A 17,663-nucleotide genomic window follows, 5' to 3' on the forward strand; every position below is an offset into this window, starting at 1 on the left:
GTCCATTTTATTGGCATATAGCTGTTGGTAGTAGTCTCTTATGATCCTTTGTATTTCTGTGGAGTCTGTTGTGATCTCTCCATTTTCATTTCTAATTTTGTTGATCTGATTCTTCTCCCTTTGTTTCTTGATGAGTCTGGCTAATGGCTTGTCAATTTTGTTTATCTTCTCGAAAAACCAGCTTTTAGTTTTGTTGATTTTTGCTATGGTCTCTTTTGTTTCTTTTGCATTTATTTCTGCCCTAATTTTTAAGATTTCTTTCCTTCTACTGACCCTGGGGTTCTTCATTTCTTCCTTCTCTAGTTGCTTTAGGTGTAGAGTTAGTTGATTTATTTGATTTCTTTCTTGTTTCTTGAGGTACGCCTGTATTGCTATGAACCTTCCCCTTAGTATTGCTTTTACAGTGTCCCATAGGTTTTGGGTTGTTGTGTTTTCATTTTCATTCGTTTCTATGCATAATTTTATTTCTTTTTTGATTTCTTCTGTGATTTGTTGGTTATTCAGAAGCGTGTTGTTTAGCCTCCATATGTTGGAATTTTTAATAGTTTTTTTCCTGTAATTGAGGTCTAATCTTACTGCATTGTGGTCAGAGAAGATGGCTGGGATGATTTCAGTTTTTTTGAATTTACCAAGGCTAGATTTATGGCCCAGGATGTGATCTATCCTGGAGAAAGTTCCATGTGCACTTGAGAAAAAGGTAAAATTGATTGTTTTGGGGTGGAAAGTCCTGTAAATATCAATTAAATCTAATTTGTCTATTGTATCATTTAAAGTTTGTGTTTCCTTGTTAATTTTCTGTTTAGTTGATCTATCCATATGCGTGAGTGGAGTATTAAAGTCTCCCACTATTATTGTGTTATTGTTAATTTCCCCTTTCATACTTGTTAGTATTTGCCTTACATATTGTGGTGCTCCTATGTTGGGTGCATATATATTTATGATTGTTACGTCTTCTTCTTGGATTGATCCTTTAATCTTTATGTAGTGTCCTTCTTTGTCCCTTTTCACATCCTTTATTTTAAAGTCTATTTTATCTGAAATGAGTATTGCGACTCCTGCTTTCTTTTGGTCTCCGTTTGCATGAAATATGTTTTTCCATCCCTTCACTTTCAGCCTGTGTGTGTCCCTAGTTTTGAGGTGGGTCTCTTGTAGACAGCATATATGGGGGTCTTGTTTTTGTATCCATTCAGCAAGCCTTTGTCTTTTGGTTGGGGCATTCAACCCATTTACATTTACGGTAATTATTGATAAGTATGATCCCATTGCCATTTACTTTGTTGTTTTGAGTTCGTGTTGAAACATCCTTTCTGTGTTTCCTGTTTAGAGAAGATCCTTTAGCATTTGTTGGAGAGCTAGTTTGGTGGTGCTGAATTCCCTCAGCTCTTGCTTGTCTGTAAAGCTTTTGAATTCTCCTTCATATCTGAATGAGATCCTTGCTGGGTACAGTAATCTGGGTTGTAGATTATTCTCTTTTCATTACTTTAAGTATGTCCTGCCATTCCCTTCTAGCCTGAAGGGTTTCTATTGAAAGATCAGCTGTTATCCTTATGGGGATCCCCTTGTGTGTTATTTGTTGTTTTTCCCTTGCTGCTTTTAATATTTGTTCTTTGTGTTTGATCTTTGTTAATTTGATTAATATGTGTCTTGGGGTGTTTCGCCTTGGGTTTATCCTGTTTGGAACTCTCTGGGTTTCTTGGACTTCTGTGACTATTTCTTTCTTCATTTTAGGGAAATTTTCAACTATTATCTCCTCGAGTATTTTTTCATGGCCTTTCCTTTTATCTTCTTCTTCTGGGATTCCTATGATTCGAATGTTGGGGCATTTCATATTGTCCCAGAGGTCCTGGAGGTTTTCCTCATTTCTTTTGATTCTTTTTTCTTTTTTCCTCTCTGCTTCGTTTATTTCCATCATTCTATCTTCTACCTCACTTATCCTGTCTTCTGCCCCTGTTTTTCTACTGTTGGTTTCCTCCAGAGTGTCTTTTATCTCCTTTATTTCATTATTCATTCTATATTGACTCCTTTTTATTTCTTCTAAGTCCTTGATAAACATTTCTTGCATCTTCTCAATCTTTGTCTCCAGGCTATTTATCTGTAACTCCATTTTGCTTTCAAGATTTTGGATCATTTTTATTATCATTATTCGAAATTCTTTTTCAGATAGATTCCCTATCTCCTCCTCTTTTGTTTGGTTTGGTGGGCATTTCTCATTTTCCTTTACTTGCTGAGTATTTCTCTGCCTTTTCATCTTGTTTAGATTGCTGTGTTAGGCGTGGCCCTTCTGTATTCTGGTAGTATGAAGTTCCTCTTTATTGTGGAGGTTCCTCACTGTGGTTGGGGTTGGACAGGTGGGTTGTCAAGGCTTCCTGGTTGGGGGAGCTTGTGTCGGTGTTCTGGTGGGTGGAGCTGGATTTCTGCTCTCTAGAATGCAATGGAGTGACCAGTATTAATTTTTGAGATGTCTATGGATTTGGTGTGCCTCTGGGCAGCCTGTATATTGATGTTCAGGGCTATGTTCCTGCATTGCTGGAGAATTTGCGTGGTATGTCTTGCTCTGGAACTTATTGTCTCTTGGGTGGAGCTTGGTTTCAGTGTATATGTGGAGGCTATTGGATGGTCTCTTATTAATTAATGTTTTCCCTGGCTTTCAGTCTTATTCTTGCAGTAGCCTCAAGACTTCTCCTTCCATACAGCATCAATAATAAAACTTCTAGGTTAATGGTGAAAAGATTCTCCACAGTGAGGGATACCCAGAAAGGTTCACTGAGTTACATGGAGAGATGAGGTGGGGGGGGTTGAGGTGACCAGGAGGGGAAGAGGGGAATTCAAATGTGGAGAGAGCAATCTCGCCAGTAAGCACTTCCCTCTGTGCTTTCCACAGTTTGGAACCCTCAGAGTGGTTCACAGAGATACATAGAGAGGGGGGAGGAAGGTAATAGAGGTGAGCATGAGTAGAAAGGGAGGAATCAAGAGGGGAGAGAGAGATCTGGGCAGTATCCTGTTCCTGAAGTGTTCTCCGGTACCCAGATCACCCTCAGAGATTCACAGAATTGGGTTGAGAAGAGAAGGAGGAGGGTGGGAGATAGAGGTTCCCTGGGGGAGAAGAAAGAGCATCAATAGGGGGAGAGAGTAATCAGGCCAGTGATCACACTCCTGAGTAAAAATGGGTCTTAAAGATTGGGTTCTTAAATGTACAAAATTGATATCAAATATGTAAAACAAAGATTAAAAATCTAGAGTAGAGGTTAGACTCTTATAAAACTTACAATATATAAAAAAAAAAGAAAAAAGGAAACAGTGTAAAAAGAAAAAAAAACAGTAAAACAGTAAAAAAAGAAACAGCAAAAAAAAAGTAAAACAGGAAAAAAACAGTAAAAAAAGAAAACACAAAAGGTATAAGATATATGTATGTAGTTTGCTTCAAAAATAGGTTTTTTTTTTTTGCAAGTTAATAGTGGGTTATGAAAATGAAAGTTAAAGGTGTAATAGAGGACTTGAAGAAAAAGGAAAGAAGAGAAAAAAAATTTTTTTTTAATTAAAAAAAAAATAATAATAGTAAAAAAATATATATCCCGGACTTTCTCTGGAGCTGTTGTGAGCAGTGTGGGGTCTGCTCAGTTTCAGATAGATCCTTATTCCTGCTTATACTTTTCAAGATCTATAGGTCCTTTTCAATGCAGTCGGTATTAACTAAAAGGATTTTAATCTGTTGGCCTGTCCCTTCCAAAGCGCTTCCCTCTGTTTATTTGGCTTCTGTTTGGAGATCTCTTCAGTATCTAATTTCCGCCCTGCCACAAAGGGGTGGAGGTGGTCTCTTTAGGTTCGCTTGTTCGCTGTGGGGAGGAAGGAACACTGCAAACCTGGCGTGTGTGTGGTGAGCTCGCAGTGTCTCGGCCGCACTGGGTTCGCTCCCGCTCACGGCGTGTGTGCTTTCCCCGTCTACCCTGCTCAGGCTTCAGGTTACTCCGCCGGGGAGTGGGCCCTGAGATGCGTGCACTTCCCAGGTCTAAGCCACTCAGGTTCAGGCTCCCGGTTACTCCACAAAGGCGCAGACTCGGTTTCGCCCACGGCTTGTGCCGTTCCCGGTCGGAGCTGCTCAGGCGGCCAGGAGTTTGGCGAACGCACTCTCCCCTGTTGGGGCGGTGCGGCTTATCACCTCCCTGGTCTCCGCCTCGGTTTACGGGCACGCCCGGCTCCGGTGTGCTTTGTGTCGGTTCTGGGGAGTTGGTCTCTGGCTGCGACCCTCCTGGCGGCTGTCGACCCTCCGGGATCTCAGGCAGTCTTTGCTTAGAAACTGGGAGCCTGTTTGCAGTTTGGTAGAGGGTGCCCTCTCTGGGGCCAAGTTTGCCCCTTTCCGGCTCTGGCTGGCTCCGCCTGCCTGCTGTGTCCGGCGGGGGGATGGGGCGGTCCGCAGCCGGCTAGCTCTCCTCTGGTATCGCTCAGTCCTTTGTTCTGTGAGCGGGCCGGCAGTGCCTTAGACTTGGGCTTTTCGCGGGATAGTTCTCTCTCTGGCTGTCCCACAGTTTAGGTTACTATCTCACGTTAGCTCCCTCAGATTGCCCTCGGGGCACTCGGGCCTGGTCCTTACCCTAGGCAGTGCCGCCCGCTCCTCTCTGTTCAGCCCCCACTTGCTGGTGGTGGATGATGCGAGCGTCTGGGGTTCTTTGCTGGGAGTTGCTTTAGGCACGTAATCTGTGGGTTTTATTTATTTTTTCCTCCCAGTTACATTGCCCTCCGAGATAAGAAATCTTCCCCCACACCCGCCGGTGAGAGGGTTTCCTGGTGCTTGGAAATTTCTCCTCTTTTACGACTCCCTCCCTGGGACGGGTCTCCGTCCCTAACTCTTTTGTCTCTCTTTTTATCTTTTATAATTTCTCCTACCTCTTTTGAAGATAATGCGCTGTCTTTGTGGAAGCCTGACGTCCTCTGCCAGCCTTCAGAAGTAGTTTTGTGAAGTTTGGTCAGCGTTCAGATGTTCTTTAGATAAAATTGTGGAGGAGAGAGTGGTCTCCCCGTCCTATTCCTCCGCCATCTCAGCCCCGCCCGATCTGAGGCATTTAAGTCTACACCACAAACACGATGTACTTTTGACTCTCTTTGATAGTATTTCAATTCCAGCGGAAATTTTATTTTCAAAGAAAAGACTGATAAGAAGAAAGATTAACATTATCGAGCTCCTGCTGTTTTCTAGGTTTTGTGCTATGCAATGTCCATACATTATCTTACTGAATTATCCTAGCAAAGTTCCTTCAGTTAGCATTGAATTTGACTGAAGTAACAGAAAATCCAACTCATTGTGCTTTAGAGCAATAAGGTGTATTTTTTTTTTATATATATAACCAAAAATCTAGAGGCAGTTGCCTGCTGGCCTTGACTTAGTGGCTCAGATATGTCAGGTAAGACATACATATACTTATTTGGCCTTTCCTTCATGGCCACAGGAGGGCTGCTGCAACTCCAGCTGTCACCTCTGTGAAGATAGGATATAGGGAGAGGGTCAGCACCAGGTGTATCTGTCAGTCTTTTTTTTTTTTTTTTTTTCCATAAAAGGAGAGTATTGCTACTCTCCGTCATTTACGAAAGAGAACACTGAGGCCTATCACACTGAGCCACTTTCTAAACACAGTCAACATGACTCTTCCTGAGAGCCTCCAGCTTCCTCTTCTTTCCTGTTCTGAAGCCAAAACAACTTACTTTATCTTTGCAGGTGACTCATCCCATCAGGAGGCGTCTGTCTTCTAGTGAAATCAAGTATCAAGGCAAGCTGATGGCTGGAGGGAAGTCCACATTGGGGAGTGGTCTCTTGGTTTCTTTTGTGTGATGAGATTAGGCCTCCCTCTTCTTGATGGGAATGAATGATGCTAACCATATTCAGGAATAAGATAGAGCATTTAGTTGTGATTCAAGATTGCAAAGTCTTCTTTCCCCAACCATCCTGCCAGAGTCAACTCAGAGACCTCCTGCTCCTCCCATCCACTGTCTGTCCCCACCTTTTTCTCCTTCCTGAGTCTCCTTCGGGGGCTACCCAAAGCCAGGGAAGAATATTCCAATTCGGGTTTAGCCCTCGCTGAGCGGTAGCCCTCACTGAGTCAGCCCTGCCTCTCTGTCCTTGACTGTGAGCAGTGCCCCGCCAGCACCTGGGCAGGCATGGACCCCAGTCCTGGATTGTGAAGATCAGCAAGTGGCACCAAGATGTGAACATGGTTTGTTCTGGGTTTTTTTCCTCCACTGGAAAATGACCAGAGAATTGTTTTTTGCAGACTTAATTTAAATGGAATCAGAGACCTTGAAACAAGTTGCAAATGAGAACTTAGTGTGGAGAATTGGAAACATGAAAAGCAAACTCTCTGCTGGTTTGTGTTTCTCCAGTAGACCAAGGGCAAAGCCAGGGTGTGTTAGCCCAGGTGCCCTTCTCCTCTCTCCCCTTTTCGGTGGTTTTGTTCCAGCAATCGCTAGTTTCAAAGCTGACTCGTAGAAACACCCTTATTCTCATTAACAGGCCACTTGAGGGTGGGTTATATGGGGCATGGCGTGGTGTGGGGAATAATTAAGGGCAGGTCCCAGGATATGTTTTCTTTGTCCCTGGATATTCAGCTGAGGGAGGGGCTTTTTCCCAAGGTTGGAATCCAATCCGAGCCTGTAACTGCCTAGTGAAAGACTCTGATCTCGGGTGGCCTCAGCCTGCAGTGGCTTGAAGTAGGATTTCAGTTCCTGGTCAAAGATGGAAGTCAGATGGTGGAAGTGAGAACTGTGCATCCTGGCCATTAGACAAGTGGTCACTGACAAGGTGCTGGCCCATATGGCTTTGCAAAAAATGAATTCCCCCCGCCCCACACTAACAGAAAGTAGTGATAAAGTGTCACACCTCTGTAATGTATTCTTCTACAATACTGAAACGATTCTTTGCATTTCTTTCTCTTTATGGACGGGTGAGATCTGTGACAACAGAGTCCATGCCTCATTCCCTTCTGAATCCCCAGTCATAGCACAGCACTGGGCCAAGAATGACTCTCACTACTCCAATACTGAGCTACATTAAACCAACAGTAAGGGCATGTCATCCGTGGTTGGAGCAAGACCAGCCAGGGCTCCTCTTGATGCAGTTGAACCCTCAGAAGCCCCACATGCTGCTATGAATCTCTAGCCTCCTGCTTGATGGTCTCTGAAAACAGAAATGGTGTTTGAGCTGCTGTGGTGAGCAGGCCTCTCTGTATTCATTTCTGACAATTGCTCCCATTTAGTATTTGTGCCTAGATGCACCTGTTCCTGCCGGCAGCATTTAATAGCCCACTTGACGTTTTCCATTTTTTGTATGGTTGTTCCTGTTAAACTGTTGTAATGAAACAATGAACACTATTTTTTTCATCTTCCTTATAATCTGTTTCTAAATGGACTGTGTATCAAGCTGGCAACGGCTATAGATACTCCCTGCACGATTGAGGTAGTGGCTTGAAAGAGTCAGTGTCAAAGTGGGCATCAGAGCTGGGCCTTGGAGAAGGTGTCTTCCAGCCCTTTCACTAGGAGGAGAGGAGTCACTGCTGGATTCACACTGTTGGCAGCAGAGGTGGCATTACTACCATCATTTATAAGTTTATTTAGTTTTCAATCATCAATAAAATTGTCATGGAAGACTTCTGAACCACTGAATTATGAAGATAAGAATAAAAAAATTAGTCCACATTTTTAGCACCTGAGGCAATGATAATATTTTAGTGTTTTTACTGGTCAGTTTTTCACTTTCTTTAATAAATATGTAAATCTAAAAGAAAAATATGCAGTATATAGACAAAATGAAAAATCACTCATGTATCAGTCCCCAGAGTTAAGTACTGTTAGCAATTTGAAATGTTGTCTTTGGAAATGTTTTTTTCTCTAATAAATAATAAAAGAAAAGAGCTTATGTTATTCATCTTGTTTGGCCTCTGGCTTTTTGTCCCTTAGCAATACATCATGAACATCTTTTGCAACCAAGAAGTACCCACAGTCTCAATTTTAAGGATTGGTTAACAGTCCATTGTATGGATATACCACAATTTTAAAAATCAAAATTGTTATTATTAGACATCCAATCTATTCCTTGGGCTTCCCTGGTGGCTCAGATGGTAAAGAATCTGCCTGCAATATGGGAGACCCTGGTTTGATTCCTGGGTCAGGAAGATCTCCTGGAGAAAGGAATGGCAACCCACTCTGGTATTCTTGCCTGGAGAATCCAATGGACAGAGAAGCCAGATGGGCTACAGTCCATGAATTTGCAAAGAGTTGGACATGGCTGAGCAACTAAGCAGCAGCAGCCATCTATTCCTAGTTTTTGCTATTATACATAATACTTTGATAAATATCTTTGACAATGGAAGAATACACTTTTGTACTCTTATTTATTATTTTATTAGGATAAATTTGCATAAGGGTAACTTATAGGTCATGGCTTCCCTAGTGGCTCAGTGGTAAAGAATCCATTTGCCATATAGGAGACACGGATTTGATCCCTGGGTCAGGAAGATCCCTGGAGGAGAGTATGGCAACCCACTCCAGCGTTCTTGCCTGGAGAATCTCATGGATGGAGGAACTTGGCTGGCTATAGTCCATAGGGTTGTAAAGAGTTGGACATGACTGAAGTGACTGAGTATGCATGCACGCAACTTATAGGTCATTGTGTTCACATGTCTTATAAATCTTTGACGTGGTCCTCCAAATTGCACTACAGAATATCAGGTTACTTCTTACAGAAGCATAGAGGAAAGCCCATTACTCTACACCTTTTCTTATTCCATTCCAATTTTCCTCTTATTTCATCAGTTTTGGCCAATATGTGTTTTTGAAAATCTACCACTGCTCTGAGATTTTAAAACTTACTATTATACAAGTATACATAATTTTCTGTTTTACTAAACCAATAGCCATTTCATTCCTATGACCATTAAGTCTTTTCTCACTCTTAATATTATGTGAAGAAGAGAATGCTCTGGGAAGATTTCAGAATGCTTACTTCCCTCTCCCTCTGTTGTATGGAAATTCTTATCCAAAGTTTGTTGTGAAAGCTTGAGAGATAAGCTTTTCCCAAGGTTTGCTGGGAGAGCTCCTGGAGGTAAAGCTCACAGAAGTCTGGGACCCTCTTCAAACTAGCCCCCCTGGAGTTTTTAACTCTCAAACTTGTCCACACCGAGCAGAGAACCCACTTGCATTTGTCAATTGCAGTTGGTTTTCCCACCCAGTACTAGCTCCCATGGAGGTCCCTGCTCTACTAAGTTGAGACTCCCTGAATCCATCTGTCTTGGAGCAGTAGTTTGCCTGTGATCTCTGTTCTTGATGAACCTGAGAAGAGCTGCTGCGTTTGAGTTTGTTCAGCTCTTTTCTCATTGTGAGGACAGGAGCAGCAACTCCCGAGCTCCTGATATGCAGGAAATCCTTCACTGTTAATGTTTGACATTTCTGGGTTTTTATTGTTTGTTGATTGCATGGTGAGATATTTGTCTATATTATGGTTCTTTTTCACAAAGCAGATTCTTTTATTGATGCTGCTTTGGGGAGTTGAAATAAATTATTTCCAGCTTTTATATTTAACAATTCTCTCCTCTTTTCTTTTGGTTTTATTTTGTCACTATTCTAGCTTTTTGAAGAATAGCTAGTTTATTTTTACTCCATTATCTCTTGATTTTACTTTAATCCCTTTGTTCTGCTAACCTCCTTAGGGAGATGGATGATCTGTGTGTTACTAGGTCACAAGCTTCTTCAGGGCAACGATCACGTGTGTTTTCTTCACCATTGTACTTCAGTTCAAAATACAGTATAAAGCACAAAGAAAGTGCATAATCCACAGTGGTTGAATAAATGAATGAATAATAGATGAATGCTAGATTTAGGATGTTTGCCTTTTTTATTCCATATATTTTCCCCATTTAAATTTATTTGGCTGTTTCTTCAACATTAAATTTTCTGCTTTAAAAAAGTGTTGCTTCTTTGACCAAACTGTACTATAAATGTAGTTTTATATCTTGCTTTGTAAAATTTAATCTGGTTATCACATTTTTAATAAAACTTTAATAACTTTATTATGGATTCATTTCTATTCACTGGATGTATCATATTTTACTTAACTATTAATCTATTGATGTAAATTTGAGATATTGCCAATTATTTTTGCTATTAAAAGAAATTATGGGGATATTTTTATGCCTGGAGATTTTTTAAAGTATTGTAGAAATTTTCTTCACAATAAAACCTTGTAGTGAAGTCTATGGGTCAGAGACATGATATTTGTTATATTTTAACACATGGTTTTCCCAAAGGTAGTTCAAAATTTGGGAGTTTTTGCTGTACAACACTAACTAACACGACATTGTAAAGCAGCTATACTGCAAAAGAAAGAAAGATTAAATGAGATAATATATAAAATACCTTGTTGCACAGAATTAATGCTTAATTAATGTTTAAAAAGAATTGGCAGCCACCAGCAGACCATGAAGATAACCGTTTCTCTGCAGCTTTGTTGATTTGGGGCGCTGTTCGTTTCTGTCTCTTATCTCTGGCCCAGTGCTCCTCGTCCTGCACTGCCACAACTGTTTGTTTCTTTGGGTCTTTAGAAACGTTCCCCAATTTCTCAAATGCTAAGAAGTTGAGAGCGAGAAAGATAGAACATTAAGATAATTCACTTCATTATTTACTTCACTTATTCTTCTATTTTAAAAAATTAAGATTAATTAAGCCTTTTTAATGTCGCAGAAGTATGCAGGAGAAAATAAGCCCCCAAATGGCTCAATTATGACTGAATACATTTCATAGGTTGAAAAAGTCAAACCGTGCAGAGTGGAAGGAAATGGAAAGTGAAAGCTCCTTGCTCATTTTCTGTTCCTCTCCCTGGAGGTAACTCTTCTAAATATGTCTTTGATTCTTTTTAGAATGAATTTATATATATTTAGTAGGAAATGTAGAATATTTAATAGAATCTAAGATGCTTTGTACCAGTCATTTTTTTTTCTTTTGGTCTTGCCAGAAACTGTCAATGGATGTTCTTCACAGAAACCTTACGGCTGCCGCCTCTCTGGCAGTGGTTGAGAGAGATTCTAGACTATAAGAAGAGTGTTTTTGTTTTTTTTTTTTAAAGAAAGCGTTAGCTTGTTCATCATAGAGTCAATGAAACAGGGTGTATTTATTTTTATATTTTAAAATCTATGTAAAAGGGTCATATCTTCTAGAGTGTTCTGTATCTTGTGGGGAAGCTAAAAAAATTACATCAGTTCAAACAACTAGCAATTGGAGGAGCAGGATTTGAAACAGGTTCATCTGCTGTGGAAGCACATATTTTTAAAAAATCTGCTTCTTTTTATTCCCATTAATGTGACTGCTAGAAAACTTTATTTATTTTTGTAAAATTTATTTTATTGAGATATACTTGATTCACTAATGGACTTCCCAGGTGGAACACTGGTACAGAATCTGCCTGCAAATGCAAGACACACAAGAGATGAGGGTTTGATCCCTGGGTCAGGAAGATCCCCTGGAGTAGAAAATGGCAATCCACTCCAGTTTTCTTTCTGGAAAATTCCATGGGCAGAGGAGCCTGGTGGGCTACATACAGTCCATGGGGTTGCAAAGAGTCGGACATGACTGAGCACACACACACACCTAGTTGATTTACAATGTTATGTTAATTCCTGATGTATAGCAAAGTGATTCAGCTATACATCTGTGTGTGTGTGTGTGTGTGTGTATACATGTATAAATTCTTTTTTGTATTCTTACTACTGTGGTTTATCATAAGATATTGGATATAGTTGCAATAGTGGGTTTTGGGCAAGGGATTGCATGCCCAGTGAAGGAGTGAGCTGAAAATGTCACATTTTGGCAAAATGACCTTCAGTTCTGGGTGTTTGGAGCCAAAGGGCTTTCCCAGGACAAGCTCAGAGGCAGGTGAAGGACTTGGCAGTGGAGTAAGCTGTGGCTGTGGCAAGAGGAAGACTATTGCATCAATTCTGGCCTTGACTCACTGTAAAATGTTGAGCTAATCATTCTTTTGTGCCTCAGGCTCCTTATCTGCAAAAATGGGACAAACTGAACTGGAATACAAATGTAACTTCTAACTCAACAATGCTATGACAGTTTCTTTGACCCTATAGTTTTGTCGGGTAGGAAGAAAAATCTTAGGAATTGATGTTCAGGGTTGAAGGCTTTTCAGTTTCTGCTAGATAGCACTGGAAAAGTTTACTACTTAGAACTCTCCAATGGGGACTTTCCTGGTGGTCCAGTAGTTAAGACTCTGCGCTTCCACTGCAGGGGGCGTGGGTTCAATCCCTGGTTGAAGAACTAATATTTTGCATGCCGAAGTGCACTATAGAAACAAACAACAGAAACCAAAAAAAAAAAAAAAACCCTACAAACTATCAAAAGGAAATATGTCGTCATTCTGCTTCATCTTTTCACTTTGAGCCACTGCCTCAAAGTGGCTGAAAGCAAGGAAAGTGAGCAAAGGTGGAGAGGTCTGAGATCAGAGTGGGCACATTTATAGCAGAAGTAATCATGCATCCTGTCCCCTGGTCTCTGATGCTGGAGATTCTTGCTTGCAGATCAATCCCCTGGCAGGACAAAGACCTGTACTCCTGGGCTCACATTCCACCAGTGCTGCTCTGTGCTAAGTTGCTTCAGTCGTGTCTGACTCTTTGCAACCCCATGGACTGTAGCCCACCAGGCTCCTCTGTCCATGAGATTCTCCAGGCAAGAATACTAGAGTGAGTTGCCATGTCCTTCTCCAGGGGATCTTCTCGACCCAGTGATCGAAGCCATATCTTTTATGTCTCCTGCATTGGCAGGCAGGTTCTTTATGACTAGCAACGCCTTGGAAGCCCCCACATTCCACCAGGGAGACAAATAAATAAACCCACAAAACTTATGCTGTTATGTCAGGTAGTGATTCTACAAAGTGCCTGGGGAAGATGGGGCACGTTGAAGGCCTAAAGTGACCAAGTTGAGGTTAAGTGACTATTTTAGATAGGATGGTTGGGGAAGCCTCTCAGATGAGGTGACACTTGGCTGAAGGGAGACCACTTTTCTAGGCAGAGGAGTAACAAGAATAGAGACCCCGAGGGAAAAATGAGCTTGGTATGTTCAAGAAAGAGCAAGAAGACCCAATTTTCAGGGAAGAGATTAGTGGGTTATGAACCCAGACCACTTGGGATTCCCAGGTCTCATAAGCCTTGCTGGTCACAGCAGGGAGTTCAAATTTTATCCTGATTTTATTGGGAAGCCATCAGAAGGTGTAAGAGGAAATGCAGCATGTTTTGATTTTTGTTTAAATATTGCTTCCCCGTGAAAAGTCAATTTTAGGGGCAAGGGTTGGGGCAGAGAGAGCCCCTAAGAGGCTCCTGTAGAGTCTGGAAGAAATGGAGGCAGTTGAGCCTGAAAAGGTGGTGGTAAGATGCTGAGAGGTGGCGGAATTCTAGATGTGTTTTGAAAGAGGAGCCAAGGGGAGTCATTGCTATACTGAGAGTGAGGGGTGAGGGAAAGAGAAAGAACAAGAATGACACAGAGGATTCAGACAGAGAAAGAAAAACATAATGTGATATTGCTTATATGTGGGATCTAAAATAAAGGTACAAATGAACTTACTTACAAAATAGAAATAGAGTTACAAATGAAGAAAACAAATTTATGGTTCAGTGGGATGGGGGTACAAACTGGGAGACTGAGATCGACATATACACACTACTAGATATAAAATAGATAACTAAGAAGGACCTACTCTACAGCACAGGAAATGCTACTCAATACTCTGTAATGCCCGATATGGGAAAATAAGCTAAAAAAGAGTGGATATGCATGTATGTATAACTGAGTCACTTTGCTATACACCTAATCCTAATACAACGTTGTAAATCAACTGTACTCCAATATAGAAAAAAATGACAGAGATTCTTTCTGCTGCAACTGGGTGGGTGAATGGACATCCACTCACTGAAGCCTGGCTGTGGTGGAGGAGCAGGACTATTTGGGACCTGCATGTTACATGTCCCCAGGGAGATGGTGGGTGTGGCAACAGACACATGAACTCGGAGCTCAGGGCTGTGGTCTGGATGAGGGAATATTTAGAATATGGAGCAGCCAGCAGCACTGGGATGTAGCTGTCATGAAGGCTGTGGGACCAGATGAGGTGTGAGGCATCCTTCAGGGACTGAGTTAGGAGGGGGTCACATCCATGCCACTCTTGGGGTGGCCCCAGGCTTGGAGAAGTTAGGAAAGGTCCCTGCTTTGACCTAAAGTCTCTGCTGAACCTCCATCCCAGTCTTTCCAGAGAGTTCTCAACTCTGGAAATTACTGGGCAAGTGTGAAGTCACTCAGTCGTGTCCAACTCTTTGTGACCCCGTGGACTGTAGCCCACCAGGCTCCTCTGTCCATGGAATTTTTTAGGCAAGAGTACTAGAGTGGGTTGCCATTTCCATCTCCAGGGGGTCTTCCTGAACCAGGGATTGAACCTGGGTCTCCCGCATTGCAGGCAGACGCTTTACCACCTGAGCCACCATGGAAGCCCTGGGCAAGGGTAGCATTAATAAGGGCTTCCCAGGTGGCACTAATGGTAAAGAACCTGCCTGCCAGTGCAGGAGACATAAGACATATGGGTTCGATCCCTGGGTTAAGAAGATCCCCTGGAGGAGGACATGACAACTCACTCTAGTATTCTTGCCTGGGAAATTCCATGGACAGAGGAGTCTAGCAGGTTAGTCCATAGGATCACAAAGAGTCAGACACGACTGAAGTGACTTAGCACAGATGCATGCAACATCAATAAGGCAAATCCTTTCCTTTCAAGTCTTTATTAAAGTCTATTACCTTCTGATTAGAACTAAAGGTAAAGAAAGATGAGTAACAGCATTGCAGACCTCCACCACCCTGATGCCTCAACTGGAAACTCTCCTTGAGAATAAACGCAAGGTGTGCTGTGTGAGATGTAATACATCTAATACACCATGTTGGGAGAGCCTTCTCCTTCCTGTGACAGTCACACTTGGGTTTCACAGACACAGGCCATGCTGGTGGCAGGATTTAGGCCCCAGGGACATGAATCATGGAGACATTTAACCTGTTCAGGTGGCTTCTGGATGTACTGTGAATCCTCCCGAGGTTGCAAGTGCAGCTACGCAAAAGAATTTGCAATCCACAAGTTACCTCCTTCACCCTGGTCCATGGTTCAACCTACACACATGTTGTCCATGCCACTGGCCAACACACTTCCGATGTTGGGAGGAATCACTCGACCTCGATCTGTCTATTGGGACCTCTTGGGCCTCATTTCTCTCTGTTAGCCTTCCATCCTCAATAAGGGCCTTCAGGATGAATGTGACAGTGAGAAGGACCTAATAGACACCCAAGGAAAATTTTTTGAGTAAAGGAATGCTTAATAATTTTATAAGTGAGTCAAGACTGCATAGGCTTTGCTTTTCCAAATAAATGATAAATATTTGAAAGAAAGTTCTAGCCTTCAACTTACCATTTCCTGGGACCAAGAATTTTGAAGGATTTGCCTATGATGCAATTTGTTGAATTCATTCAATTTTTCACAAAAATATTTATTGATTCCCTGTGGGCTAAGCAATGGCACCCCACTTCAGTACTCTTGCCTGGAAAATCCCATGGACGGAGGAGCCTGGTAGGCTACAGTCCATGGAGTCGCTAAGAGTCGGACACGACTGAGTGACTTCACTTTCACTTTTCACTTTCATGCACTGGAGAAGGAAATGGCAACCCACTCCAGTGTTCTTGCCTGGAGAATCTCAGGGATGGCGGAGCCTGGTGGGCTGCCGTCTATGGGGTCTCACAGAGTCGGATACGACTGAAGCGACTTGGCTGCAGCAGCAGCAGTGGGCTAAGCACTCTTCTAGATATAGAAATACAACAGTGGATAAGACAAGTCCTTGCCTTCCTGGCCTCCCAGGTGGTGTAATGGTAAAGAATTTGCCTGCTGATGCAGGAGATACGAGAGATGCAGGTTTGATCCCTTGGTTGGGAAGATCCCTTAGAGTAGGAAATGGCAACCCACTCTAGTATTCTTACCTGGAAAATTCCATGGACAGAGAAGCCTGGAGGGTTACAGTCCATGGTGTCACAAAGCGTAGGACATGACTGAGCACACACATGGATTGCCTTGCCAGTGTTTACATTCTGGTGAGAGTAGATAGATGATAAATAGATAAGCAAATAAAAATGTAATAGGTCAGGTAGTTGTAATGCTATAAGGAAAAAATAAAGCAGAGGGAACAAGGTCTGAAGAAGGTGAAGTTTTGGATGGGGTGGTCTAGGAAGGTCTTCTGCAGAGGCAATTTTTGGTCTGAGACCTGAATGAAATGAGGGATAATCATGCATGAGTGGAACTCATTAGAAGGAACTGCAGTGCAAAGGCCCTGAGGTGGGAACATGGTGTCCTTCCTAGGCAGCCAGTAAGGAGTAGCTGGAGCTGAGTGGGAACTGCCAGAGGGCTTAACAAGAGCTCGGATATTATTCCACAGAGCTGGGGGGCTGATGGCTTTTGAGTAGAGGAGTGACTTCATCTGACTTAGGTTTCCAAAGGATCAGTCTTACTGCTATGTGGATAGTGGATTGTGGGGGACAAGAGCGGGAATGAGGAGACCAGTCAGAAAGCCTTGCAGTGAGAGGTGGAGCTGAGTTAGGATGGGAGCAAGGAGGAGATGAGAATGGTGAGACCTCAGATGTATTCTGAGCCTCCAGGATTTGTTGATGAATTTGATGTGGGATGGGTGAGAAAGAGATGAATCAAGGGCATATCTAAGAGCTTAAGTGCAAGTCACTAGTTGCCCAGAATGAGAAAGAAACAGATGGGTGGGCATTGGGCAGTGGGCGGGGGCAGGGGGCTGGGGAAGGCAGCAGGGGAATGAACTGTGTGGCTCAGAAGGTAAAGAATTCTCCTGCAGTGTGGGAGACCTCGGTTAGATCCCTGGGTTGAGAAGATCTCCTGGAGGAGGGCATGGCAACCCACTCCAGTATTCTTGCCTGGAGAATCCCTATGGACTAAGGAGCCTGGTGGGCTGCAGTCCATGGGGTTGCAAAGAGTCGGACATGACTGAGCGACTAAGCACAAACAATACTTAAAGCCATGGATCTGGATGAGTTTAAGATGAAAATGGATCAGCAATGGGGAGGAGATTGCCCAACCCCACACATGCAGCAGGGGTTGGGTACGACATTGCTTTTCTTCTGTTTTGTCCTCCTAAGAGGGAAATGTCTAGCTTAGAATTCCTTCTTAATTGGGGCTAAATGGTCACATGGTAAAACTGCTTTCCCCATCAAAGAGGGTAAGATGACTCTGTTATCTCTGTAGACCAGAAAGGACATTCAAAGAGCTACATATGACTCACATGTTTATCAGCAGCTTTTCTTACGTAAAACTCTTCATTCCTGTCCTTTCGTCATTTCTCTCCCTCTTTTACCTTTTTAACTTGTGTTGGCAAAATATACAGTCAGGATATAATCAAAGTGCACAGTATTTTTGTTCTCCCAACAAGAATGCTTGTCTTTATAGATCTGCTTTTGGAGGAGGATAAAGAAGAAAATGTCACTATCCTCCCAGGCAGGTACCTAAAACCACATAGTGTGTTATATCTGCTGTCCCGGAAGAGAGGCATCGCTTCAATGCTTCAGGAAGCTCTGGGCTCCAGGCAAGT

The 17,663-nt window shown here is 42.5% G+C and overlaps 1 long non-coding RNA gene across 1 annotated transcript; it reads right to left on the reverse strand.

The window, feature by feature from the left end:
• Window positions 1-245: 245 nt before the first annotated feature.
• On the reverse strand, window positions 246-5,050 carry LOC145543380 (uncharacterized). The gene is made up of 2 exons (XR_014080673.1): window positions 4,882-5,050; window positions 246-2,421 (listed from the first exon to the last, which is right to left on the reverse strand). It is a non-coding gene; the product is annotated as an uncharacterized LOC145543380 (long non-coding RNA).
• Between the last annotated feature and the right edge of the window lie 12,613 nt (window positions 5,051-17,663).

Source organism: Giraffa tippelskirchi, chromosome 3 (genome assembly GCF_054371585.1).
Source record: "Giraffa tippelskirchi isolate mGirTip1 chromosome 3, T2T-mGirTip1v1.2.pri, whole genome shotgun sequence".
NCBI lineage: Eukaryota > Metazoa > Chordata > Mammalia > Artiodactyla > Giraffidae > Giraffa > Giraffa tippelskirchi.